The following is a 13603-nucleotide window of genomic DNA, read 5'->3' as shown; positions in this document are numbered from 1 at the left end:
AATATTCAATAGGTTTCAATGAGATCCCACTCCCTGTGATTCTTCTAAACTCCAGTGAGTACAGGCTTAGTACCCTCAGTATACCCTCAGTATCACACCCATGCTCTTATATTCTAATTCTTTCAGAATAAATACTGACATTTTATTTGACTTCCTCACCACTGACTCAACCTGCAAGTTAACCTTTAGGAAATTCTGCCCAAGGACTACCAGTCCTGATTATCGAATTATTCTCCCCATTTAGAAAATAGTCTAAACCTTTATTCCTTCTACCAAAGTACATGACCATACATTTCCCTACATTATATTCCATCTGGCACTTCTTTGCCCATTCTCCCAATTTATCCAAGTCCTTCTGCAGACTCCCTGTTTCCACAGCTTCAGCTGTCCCTCCACCTATCTCTGTTTTGTCTGCAAACCTGGCCACAAAGCCATCAATTCCGGCATCCAAATCGTTGACATATAATGTTAAATGAAGCGATCCCAATACCGACCCTTGAGGTATACCACTTGTCACCAGCAGCTATCCTTTAATAGTAAGCCTATCTTCCAGCCATTATTTCCTCAAAGAATTGCAATAGATTTGTCAGACAATTTTCCCCTCAGGAAAACATGCTGATTTTGGCCTATTTTATTATGCATCCACAAGTACCCTGAAACCTTATTCTTAATAATGGACTCCAACATCGTCCCAACCACTGAAGGCAGGTTATCTAGCCTATATTTCCCTTTCTTTTTCCTTCTTCCCGCCATTCTTAAAGAATGGAGTGAAATTTCTCATTTTCCAATCCTCCAAAATTATACCAGAATCTAGTGATTCTTGAAAGATTGTTTCTAATGTATTTACAATCTCTTCAGCTACCTCTTTCAGAACCCTGGTGACTTAGCTACCTTCAGACCTTTCAGTTTCCCAAGCACCTTCTCCTTAGTAATACAATTACCCTCACTTCTGCCTTCAGCACACTACAATTTCTGGCGTACTGTTGGTGTCTGGCACTGTGAAGCTTGATGCAAAATATGTATTAAGGTCATCTGCTATTTCTTTGCCCACCTCTTCCCCCCATTACTACCACTCAGGCATCATTTTCCAGTGGTCCAATATCCACTCCTGCCTCTCATTTACTTTTTTGTACATTTGCTCTTATACTGTCTTTGACTTCCCTTTTCAACCAGAGTTGCCTCATTCTTCCTTAAGAATTCTTCTTAATTTTTGGAATGTATCTTCTGAATAGTCGCCAGAAACTCCAGCCATTGCTGTCCATCATTATCCCTCCTAATATGTCTTTCCAATCAAATTTGTCCGGCTCCTTTTTATGACTCTTTATTTCCCTTTAATCCATTGCAATACTGATATATCTGACTGAATCTTCTCCCTTTCAAACTGCAGGATGAAATCTATCATATTATGATCACTGCCTCCCAAGGGTTCCTTTACTTTAAGCTCCCTAATCAAATCTAGTTCATTACACAACACCCAATACAGCATTGTCTCTCCCCTGGTGGGTTCAACCACAAGCTGCTCTAAAAATCCATCTCATATGCATTCTACAAATTCCCTCTCTTGAGATCAACCACCAACCTAATTTCCCCAAACTGCCTGCATACTGAAATCCCCCATGACTATCACGACATTGTTCTAAATACATGCCTTTTCTATTTCCTGTTGAAATTTATATTCCACATCTTGCTACTGTGTGGGGACTCTCAGCAGAGTTTTTTCACCCTTGCTTTTTTATTAATTCAACCCACAAGGTTTCTACATCTACCGATCCTATGGCACCTCTTTCTGAAGATTGATTTCATTTGACAGGCAAGATCTGCTCAGCTCTGCACAAATCGTTGTTGCAACGTGTAAACAGACAGCAGCTAAGCACATTCTACAGTCCTTAAAGTACTGCAGCCTTAAAGCACCAGAGATTATTAACAACCAGTTCACATTATTGAACATAAAATGCATTGCTGAACAAATACAATGCACTGCCTGTAGTCTGTTTTTATTCAATTACAAGATGTGGACATCACTGGCAGAGTCAGTATTTATTGTCTATCCCAGAATATTTACATTAAAAGAAGTTAAGAGCTGGTAAATGCAGAGTCACCTGTAGATCAAACCGAGGAAAGATGGCTGATTTCATAGAACATGGAGCATAGAAATCACAGCTCAGTATAGACCCTTCAGCCCATGACGTGCTGAATATTTAATGTAATCTACAATCAATCTAACTTCCCTTCCTATCTTCCATATTGCCTATCTAAGGGTTTCTTAAATGTCCTTAATGTATCTGCCTCTACCACCGCTCCAGGCAGCATGTTCCGTGCACCTACCATACCTTGGGTAAAAGTTCACCTCTGACATTGCCCCTATTCTTTCTCCAATCACCTTAAAATTACGCCCAGAAAGGGATTATAGAATCACATTTGTCTCTATAACAAACTAGTACTTTATGATCGCCTGTACAGGGGTTAGCTTTTTACTTCCTGAGATACACTCAGTATCCACTTTATCAGGTACCTCCTGTTCCTAATACTGCAGTCAGCAAGTGCATGTCCATGATCTGCTGCTGTAGCCCATTCATTGAAGGTCTGACATGTTGTGCATTCACATCTTTGCAGTGAAGAGCAGGTGTACTGAGTAAAGTGGTGATGATTTGTAGCGGTGGTACAACAACTAACTTACCAGATTGGTTATCATGAGGCTGACTCTTAAATGGCCTAACAAGCCAATTAGTTCAAGAGCAGTAGGAATGAACAACAAATTCTGGCATTGCCTTCGATCCTCAGATCCTGGAAAAAAATGAACAACTAATAGAAAATGGATACCATGATTTTAAATTCCTTTGAATGCCTCTTCAGAATTTGAGCTCACATCACTTGATAATTAATCCAGTACAGTCTTTGGGATTCTAGTTTAATAATTTAACTACTCAACCCATATATCCAGTTTGACATCGAAGGATTTCAATTTCTTGTCATGTGCTGATCATTCTGTAGTTGGACTATATGCCACAAGTGGTCATTAACTGTATAGGTGCAGGATTCTGATCCCCAACATGTCAGACTCTCTCTCTCTCTCTCTCTCGCAGAATTTGGAGTGTTAAAATGCTGGTTAAAAAACAAAGGTAGTGCCTCTAATTTGGCCCTAAATTCAATTTTTCCTTTATTATGGGGTAGGGATTGCATTCCACAGTGAAAATGTTGTTGAGTGATAGAGCACAATAAGTTCGTGCAGCCTATGGTGCCCACTCAGCCAGTCTCAATTTCCTGCATTTGGTCCATATTCCACAGAGCCCTGCTCCTCGATGTACTGAAGCCAGTGCTTCTTAAATGATGCTATTTATTATTCTGTATGAGGCTCAACCACTTCTTCTGAATTGAATTGAATTGACTTTATTTCTTACATCCTTCACATACATGAGGAGTAAAGTCTTTACATTATGTCTCTGTCTAAATGTGCAATGTGCAATTTATAGTAATTTATAACAAATAGAATGTACAACAGGGCAGTCAATATAACATAGAAATACAATTGTATCATACAATTCTGGCAACTCATTCTATATATTCACATCTCTCTGTGAAAAAGTTGACATTTAGGTTCTTTTTAAATCATTCCCCTCGCTCCCTAATCCTCTACCCCATAATATTGGTGCTTGTTCTCCCAACTTCTTCCTCCTGAAATCCACAGTCAGCTCACTTGGGTGGCTGATGTTCCGTGCATGCTTGTTGTGACACCACTCGACCAGACAAAACAATTTTGCTCCTATAAACCTCCTCGTCACCATCTGTGATTCTGCTCACAACAGTGATGTCATTATCAAATTTATATATGGCACTTGAGCTTGCCTACACAGTGTAGCTGAACAATATCTCCTAATTTTGTGCCATCTGCAAACTTACTGATCAAGCCTTGAGCAGTTGCATCTAAATCATTTATATAAATAATGAAAAACAGGGGTACCAACACTGAACCTGCGGCACTAGTTACCAACTAGTTAGAGAAACAATGTTGAACCCTGTGCTATGCACCTTTGAGCCAATTTTGAACCAACCTAGCAACACACACAAAATTCTGGAGGAACTCAGCAGGCCAGACATCATCTATGGAAAAAAGTACAGTTGACATTTCGGGCCGAAACCCTTCCGCAGGACTCAAGAAAAAAGCTGAGGAGTAGATGTAAAAAGTGAGAGGAGGGGAGGGAGAAACACCACCTGATAGGTGGGGTGAAATGAAGCAGTGAGCTAGGAAGTTAATTGGTGAAAGAGACAGAAGGCCATGGAAGAAAGAAGAAAGGGGAGGGGGAGGAGATGGGCGGGCAAGGATATTACATGAGAGAGGGACAAAGGGAAGGGAAAGGGTGAAGGTGGGGGCTGTGTGGAGGCATTACTGGAAGTTTAAGAAATTGATGTTCATGTCATCAGGTTGGAGGCTACCCAAACGAATATAAGGTGTTGTTCCTCCAACCTAAGTGTGGCCTTATCCCGACAGTGGAGGAGGCCCTGGATGGACATATTGGAATGGGAATGGGAAGTGGAATTAAAATAGGTGGCTACTGGGAGATCACGCTTGTCCTGGACAGTCAGAGCATAGGTGCTCAGCAAAGCGGTCTCCCATTCTACGCCGGGGCTCACTGATATACAAGAGGCCACACCGAGAGCACCCTGACTTGCTCTCCCTGGATTCCGTCAGACCTAACCTTCTCGACCAGTCTACCAAGTGAGTTCTTGTCAATGACCTTGTTAACATCCAAATAGAAAACATTGTATCTTTTGATCCTGTGATGTAGGACTACTTTCATTGGAAATGCCCGACTGTGTCTCATGAAGCAAGTAAACGGATTTTTTTAAGCCTATAATAAAAATTGGATATGATTCTTCTTTGATTTTTACACACAAGAGAAGCTTAATATGAATGATTTGAAGTCATCTGACAATATTTCATTGTTGTCCTGAATTCAGAAAATGATAGTCTAAACTGTTCTTTAATGTGCTTGAATGGAAACAATTTATTGCAGGTTTTTAAGGGCTCCAAAAATGCATTGCAAACACCTCGCCAATATTTTAAAGTCCACATTAGTAGAAATCCAGAGGAAATTAATCAAAAAGAGATAGCACAAACAGGAGGCAATCTGCAGATGCTGGGAATCAAAGTAATACACACTAAATGCTGGAGGAACTCAGCAGGCCAGGCAGGGTCTATGGAAAAGAGTGAACAACTGATCTTTTAGCCCAAGACCCTTGATCAGGACTTGAAAAAACATAGATTAGAAGTACAAGATAGTAGGTGACAGGTGAAACCGGGAGAGGGGGAGGGGTGAAGTAAAGAGCTGGGAAATAGATCGGTGAGAGAAGGGGGAATCTGATAGGAGAGGACCGAAGGCCATGGGAGAAAGGGAAAGGGGAGGAGCACCAGAGGGAGGTGATGGGCAGGTAAGGAAATAAAGTGAGAGGGGGAAATGGGAATGGGGAAAGGTGAAGGGAGGGTGGCGGGGTCTAGTTACCAGAAATTCAAGGAATTGATGTTCAATCAAGTTAAAGGGATAAACATGGGATTTATATTTATCCTTTTCAAGGATAACAGTAATAAAGGACCAGAGCAAGTCTGTAATCCAATTACAATACTTTGTATTGCTTGATGTTATTGAGAGTTAGGGGGTGCAGGGGAAAACACATGTATGGGTGGCGTAGAGGGCTGTTTGAAGTGATGTGAACAACCACCAGATCTGAGGCTTTACCTGTAACCTTCAGGTACATAGGTTGGTGCACAGGTTTTAATTTGCCTTCAGCCTTGAATCGACCAGATGTCAAGACACTCTGCAAAGCTGTTGTTAAGAGATTGTAGAATAACTGGCGGGGACTAATATGAACTTGAATACAGGATAAAAATAAAGAAGATTCTTTTTCAAGTTCACCATTAGATGTATTAATGTCTTCAGACCTGTGCTAACAATTGCAACTAAAAGGCGTTGATGTTGAAGGCTAAACCTCTTGAGTTCCAATTTCCTTTCCAACTCTTCAATAATAACCTTTACCAATAGATGGACAGTGTGTTTATAACTAGGATGGGATTGAAGCAGAGGATCTCAGTGGGGCAGTGAATGATGCTGGGATGAGGAGGACATGATGATTTTTTACAGTTTGGTTCAATTCATTAAAGTACAAATATGAAGGGTTGGCAAGGAAACATATTTCACTCCAGAGCTAAAATCAATCCCCTCAGTCTTCTGAACTCACAGCTAGAGAATATCATAGTTCACTTAAGATTATATTGACTGGAGGGTTGCTGCGTTGAGAGATAAAGCTCAGTGCCATTCCCACAGTTTGAAAAATGATGTTTCACCTACCTGCAGCCAGCTCAGCAGGGAAAGGATGGAGGCCAATGAAGAATCCTTGAGGGACTCCAGAAAGGACTTTGCAGGGTTAGAAATGAAAAGAACTCTATGAGGGAAGCAGAAGAGTTTAAAGAAGGCAGCCTATGGAGCTGGGCACGCACTGGGGAGAGAGTAAGCTGTCCACGAAAATAATGGTTACAGTCACCGAGGTGTTATCTGCCGGCTGAAAGTCACTGCTGCCATGATTAGCCCATTCAAAGGATGTGGCAGCTCTCTCCTATTGGCTGGCTTTCGCGCCACCTCACCAGCTTCCAGTTTTGGGCATGTGAGACCCTCTAACTTGTTTCGCTAGGGCTCCCCTTCAGACTGGGTTGTGTCCAGGGCTGAAGGGCCATTGGTAAAGTGTGCATGAACACTTAGATAAACACCTGTTGGGTAAATGCTTAGTGTTGTAGTTGAGGGAACTTACCTGCGTGAGGTAAAAATGCTACAGTAGCTTTACTGTTACAGTTTTGTAACCTAGCAGGGTTTAGATAAGTACTTGTCTGACCTAGATATTTGATTGAGTGTTTCACTGCTTGTCTGTAAATAAATAGTTAATATGCTTACTTGCAATTGATGTGTTCTTTCCCACTTGCGGAATTTGCAAATCTGCTTCTACATCAGTTCTGGTCATCTCACCACAAGAGGGATGTGGAAACGATAGAAAGGGTGCAGAGGATATTTACAAGGATGTTGCCTGGATCGGGGAGCATGCCTTATGAGAATAGGTTGAGTGAACTCGGCCTTTTCTCCTTGGAGCGGCAGAGGATGAGAGGTGACCTGATAGAGGTGTAGAAGATGATGAGAAGCATTGATCGTGTGGATAGTCAGAGGCTTTTTCCCAGGGCTGAAATGGCTAACATGAGAGGGCACAGTTTTAAGGTGCTTGGAAGCAGGTACAGAGGCGATGTCAGGGGTAAGTGGTAAGAGAGTGGTATAGAGTGGCAGAGAGTGGTAAGTGCATGAAATGGGCTGCTGGCGATGCTGGTGGACGCGGGTACGATAGATTTTTTTAAGAGACTCCTGGATAGTACATAGAAACATAGAAAACATAGAAAATAGGTGCAGGAGTAGGCCATTTGGCCCTTTGAGCCTGCACCACCATTCAGTATGATCATGGCTGATCATCCAACTCAGAACCCTATACCTGCTTTCTCTCCCTTTAGCCACAAGGGCTATATCTAACTTCTTCTTAAATATAGCCAATGAACTGGTCTCAACTGTTTCCAGTGGCAGAGAATTCCACATATTCACCACTCTCTGTGTGAAGAAGTTTTTCCTCATCTCGGTCCTAAAAGGCTTCCCCTTTATCCTTAAACTGTGACCCCTCATTCTGGACTTCCCCAACAACAGAAACAATCTTCCTGCATCTAGCCTGTCCAATCCCTTTAGAATTTTATGCATTTCAATAAGATCCACCCTCAATCTTCTAAATTCCAGTGAGTATAAGCCTAGTCGATCCAGTCTTTCTTCATATGAAAGTCCTGCCATCCCAGGAATCAATCTGGTGAACCTTCTCTGTACTCCCTCTATGGCAAGAATGTAGTTTCTCAGATTAGGGGACCAAAACTGCTCACAATATTCTAGGTGCGGTCTCACCAAGGCCCTGTACAACTGCAGTAGAACATGGGGCTTAGAAAAGTAGAGGCTTTGTGTAACCCTGGGTAATTTCTAAAGTAAGTACGTGTTCGGCACAGCACTGTGGGCTGAAGGGCCTGTATTGCGCTGTAGGTTTTCTATGTTTCTCTAACACAAGGTGAGCGTGAGCGTAATACTTATAGTCACAGTGGATATCATTCATGGCTTTAGCCAGGTCAGTTGAAGAGCTGTCAGAAGGACAAGTGCCAGATTGAAAGAAGTTGGGAGAAATGAGGAAAGACCTGGCAGTGATCAACACATTAGAGATACAGGAGGAAAGATGAGGTTTGTCGTGGAAACCTGTTGAATGGTGACCTGAAATTTAAGCTGTGCTTCCCTCTCTGCCAACATTGTCTGATCTTTCAGCACTAAATGCAATACATTGATCCTTTGTGTTGAGCTGGAGTGTTGGGACATTAGAAAACGGGTTGATAGGAGTATCGTTTCAGCTGGAAATTGATTCCAATCCATGGAATGTCGAAAATATTTTGAGAAGATGTGGTTGCCCAATCAACAAGGTTCATGACTGATCTTAAAACAGTAAATGCTTGAAACCTTCAGCATTCCAGGCGGCATCCATAAAAAGAGAAAGCGGGTTAATGCAGCAGATCATAGACTCACAATGGTGCAACTATGGCAGGAAATATCATGCTGACTCTTTGTAGGATACATGCAACAGTTCTTATTTTGGTCTTACTTAGACCGTAGCCATCAACTCTTCTTCCTGAACATTGGTGCTGCCTTCAGCTAGTGCACAGAATCAGAAAATCTCATTACTTTCCAACCTGTTTCCATTTTGTTTGAACTTCTCAATGGCCCAGCCTTATTTCCTCCCTTCCCTTTCTGGGTTTCTCAGATTCCATGAAAAGAGAGACAGCACTGTGCAACAATCTTAGGCATGTATGCATTGTTGGGGTGCCTAAGACTTTTACACAGTACTGCAGTAATTTTAGGTATTGCACTGTGCTACTGCCACAAAAATACCTAATTTCAAGACATATGTGAGTGATGATAAACTGATTCTGTTAAGGGTCTTGACTGTGGACTGAGAGTGGGAAGGAGGCAGGGAGACAGGAATCATAGTCGCAGAAAGGGGAAGGGGGAGCGGAAAGCACCAGAGAGCCATTCTGCATTGATCAATAAGCCATTTGTTTGGAATCAAATAACCCTGCCTGGCATCGCAGGGTTGCTGTGTCTGCATTCATGCCACCCCCTTCATCCCAGCACTCCTTCTCTACCACTTGACCTACAGCCCTCCTGTGGAGTTCCACCTCCCCGTTCCAACATCCTTTGCTCCCGCCAGATGTACAAACTTGCTCTCTGCCCCATGTTAACAAATAAAGTACTGTGCAAAAGTCTTAGACACGCTATCTATATATGTGTGCCTAAGACTTTTGCACAGCACTGTACATTAGCAATTTTATTCTGTTTTTTCTTTCTGTTCCATTATTTGCCATGTAGATAGGAAAGTGCACCTTCCTCATAAACCTTTACTTCCATTCTATAAACATCAATATTCATAAAATAATTTTTTTTTAAAGCTGCAGATGTTGGAAGTCTGAAATAAAAAAAAGTACCTGGAATATTCAGTAGGAGGTTACACAAATAGCCTCTGGGAGGTTTACCTTCTTCCCAAACTGTGGTTTCCCCTCTACCATAGTTGTCAGAACCCTGACCACTTCTCATCTATACCTTCCACCTCTAGACCCATCTCTCCTCTTTCTGGGCAAAGCACGGATAGAATCCCTTTGGTTCTCATGGTCTGACCAACCCACCTTTTTATTCTGTGGGTCCTTCTTTGCAATTTCTGCCATCTTCAATGGAGTTCTAGCAGATACTTCTATTCCTCACACATCCATTCTGCATTCTCTCTGGGACTCCTCGGTTGCTCAGTGATCTCATTCAATCGTTTCCCTGTCCATTGGACTTTTCTAAGCAACCACAGGAGATGCAATGCCCACCCTTTTACTTTTTCCCTTCCAGGGTCCAAGCAGTGAAACAGTCATCCACTTGCACTTCGTCTATTAAGCAAACAGACTTGTGGTTTAGGGTCACCCATGATTTTCAGGCTTGATGGCCTGAATAGTTCACTCCTAGTTGTAAGTCTTGCATTTTTATGGTCTTATTATTGGATACCAACTGGTAAGTGAAAAGAAAATAATCTGGCAGAGGTCATCTCTTAAGGTTATAAGAAGACCTCACAGTTCTATCCTGAAAATGTATTATTTCAAAATTGGTTCTGCAGTTACCCAGATTACATTTATCAAAGTAATCTAATGCTGACTCGTCTCTTTCCCGGTTAGAACAATAATCTTAGAGGTCGTGAGTTGCTGGATTATTTTTGACGCTATATTACATAGGTGGCACTGTTATTTTTTTAATGCAGCACCGTACTGTATTTCTGCCAAGTCTGCTTTACTTCTATTTCTTAGATTTGATTTGAGGCGTACTTAAAACATCTGTGGAGACGTGCTTATCTGTCTACAGAGAGAATGGGGAACGACTGCTGCCAGACTGTATAGTCTTCATCAAGGTATTGCCAGAAAAGTCACCATCCCTTCACTTCAGTGTGTGGAGTTAGAGGTTGGTTGATTTTCAGTGACGTTGTCCCAAGTGTAAAAGCTGCCCTGTTATCTGCAGCTCATCCAGTTATTGCCGTTCAGTCAGAAGGGCAGGAACTACTGACGCTAACTTTAAGCAGAAACTGATCACAGCAGAAAGAAGAGAAATGCTTTCATACCAAGATGAGATTCAACATTATAAATAACCACTGATGATTTTAGTTCCAGGAAACAAAATACGTTTTTCCTGTTTAAAGTATGAATCCAGGATAAACTGTTTTACACATGTTGAATTATATTTGTGGCTCTATATTAAGAAATATTTGCTGGAAAAATATTTCCTAATTTCCAAAACACATACAATGTTTTGTATTCTTCTATTAGCCTCCACCATCCTCTGTTCACTTATTGCTTAGAAAATGCAGTGGTTTTTGACTCAATCTCATGCTCAATTAAATTCCTCTTAATTCATCACTTTCAACCTCTCAGTGATGATTTTAATTTGATTATTCCCCCAAACCACTTCTGTTATCATTAATCGTACTTGTCTTTCTCTATTAATGATATCAAAAATCTTCATAAGTGTTCTTAGCCTTCTCTGCTCCTGCAGAGACAGTTGCAATTTTCACAAAACTTTTCTCATTAACATGCTCCTGTCCTTGGTATCATCTCCATGAAGCTTTAGTGCAAGGGTTCCATGTGTTCAAAAATGTTTACTGCAGTTGGATTTCCAAACTCTGCAGCATGTACAACCTGCACCCTAGCATTTGTGTTATAATCATTGTTACCCCTTTCTTTTATTCTTTTTAATCTGTGTCACTATTTATTAAATGTAAATGCTTTTATTCTTCAATTTTTTTTCTATCTACTATTACACCTTCAAATACTTTTGGATATGACTTCTTCAGTTTTCCTTTTCACCCTTAAATTTTAACATCCTTCTATGCTTCTTTCCTTCCTTCTGTATCTTGCCATTCCCTGTGTTTCAACCCAAGGTTCGCTTATGCAGTTCTGTACATTGTGCTTAATTTGCCACCTGTCAGACAATTCCACTGGTTTGTCTTAGCTTTGACATCCATTCAATGGTCTGATTTGTATCGCACAGGACTCTTTTTAAACATGATGGACTTCACCTCTTATTAAAATAGCACAATGGCATGGCCTTTTCACTATGCCACATTCCTGGCATTCATTTCCCATGTGAGGTCAGGTGCAGGTGGATAAAGGGTGCAGAGATTAACAGTGCTACAAAATGCAAATGATTGATTGAATGTTTGCAGAACAATAGACTGTTTGTCATAAACTATACACTCTACGTATGACTGCGGCTCAGTGGGGTGAAGTGTTATCAGTAAATACTCTAACAGTGTAACTACTGTCTAATTTATTAATGTATTACTGTCTACTGTCTCATGTATTATTACTATTTGAGGGATGGGACTGGCATGGTAATAGGTATTTCTTTCTTCGGATGTCTGAAGGTGCACACATTTTCTTTGATACAGAGCCCCAAAACAGGAAAATGATTGAGGAATGAAAAGCATTGCTATGAGCTGTCAGAAACTAATGCTTCGTTGGATGCCTGTCTTGCAGAAACTCTAGTAATGTATATAATTTTTATTTCCAGTCTACTTGTTTATCTATTTGCCAAGTCAACAGGGGTTATATTACCTTTTGGGGCTTGCATCATTGTTTTGATGTTTGGAGGAATACATTTTGATATTTTGCTGTGAAGAATGCATTTTCCGCTATGTATATTCAGTAGGCGTGAAGAAATAAACTTCCTCTTGTGAAGACTCAGACTCCGCTTTGTTCTTTGCTCAGATGTAAATGTCGGCAACGAGGAGAGTGATTCTTGAAGCCAAATGCGACCAAAGAGATGCTTTTCTAATGGAAAAGAGAATGGGAAATTTCAACAACCATCTGCTTTCAAACGAAGAACAGAACAGGGACAGGAAAATAGCAACACAGACAGGATTGATTGCAGCACCTGACAGTCATACCCAGGAATACTGTAAGGTACACTCATATTTACTTGCTGCAAATGACATTGATAACGAAAATAAACAGAGGTTCAACCTAATTAGTCCGGTGGAACCCCCACAGTAGTTAATGATAAATCTGCTGAGCCCAGAGAAACTTAGTAATAAAAAATTAAAGAATTGTTGGATTTTTGGAAAAAACTCTTTAAATCAAAGCCAAGCAAAATTGTTAAGGAAACCTAATAGAACAATGGCTGAGTATGTAGTTGAATTGAGGAGGTTATCAAAGGCGGTGATCATAGTAACGCACTCTTGCAAATGCAACAAAACCAGTTAGTGTGTGGAATCAAACATAATACAGGCCCACCATGTCTTTACTGACATTTTGCCTATTTAAATCAATCCCATCTGCCCTTCCGTTACATATGTCCCCCCATTCCTTGCCAGTTCCTGTGTCTGTCTAAATGCCTGTTAAACATTGCTGTTATGTCCACATCTGCCATCACTCCTGCAGCATCTTCCAGACTCCTAACATGCTGTCTGGAAGATGTAAAAAAAAGTCCTTTGCAAATCTCCGTTAAATGTCTCCCCTCTCACTCTAAAGTTATGTCTTCTAGTATTTAAAATTCCACTCTGGAAAAAAGGTTCTAACTATCTTCACTTTTCATAATTTTATATACTTTTATCTGGTCGCCTCTCAGCTTTCCCACAGCAAAGAAAGTGACCCAAATTTGTCCAGCTTCTCCACATCGGTAGGTGTGGATTATCTAATCGAGGAAACATACTGATGAAGCTCTTTTTGCACTGTCTCCGTGGCTTCCACGTGCTTGCGATGTGGAAGAATGTGGAAGTTATATACTTCCGCATTACAGGAAGTACGTGGAATGTGCTTTCAGAGCTGCACTTAATACTACAACAGGAGGGTAAAGGCTAAAAATGCAGCTCATCAAATCCTACCATTTACAGCTGACAGCTTAGTTATTGATCTACTGACTTCACAACAGCACTATTTGACTTACTCATTTGGTAGAATATTGGCATAATTAGTCAG

The sequence above is a fragment of the Hypanus sabinus genome, chromosome 6, assembly GCF_030144855.1.
Source record: "Hypanus sabinus isolate sHypSab1 chromosome 6, sHypSab1.hap1, whole genome shotgun sequence".
In the NCBI taxonomy this organism is placed as follows: Eukaryota; Metazoa; Chordata; class Chondrichthyes; order Myliobatiformes; family Dasyatidae; genus Hypanus; species Hypanus sabinus.
The sequence above is the reverse complement of the archived record's forward strand: the minus strand, read 5'-3'. Positions refer to the sequence as shown.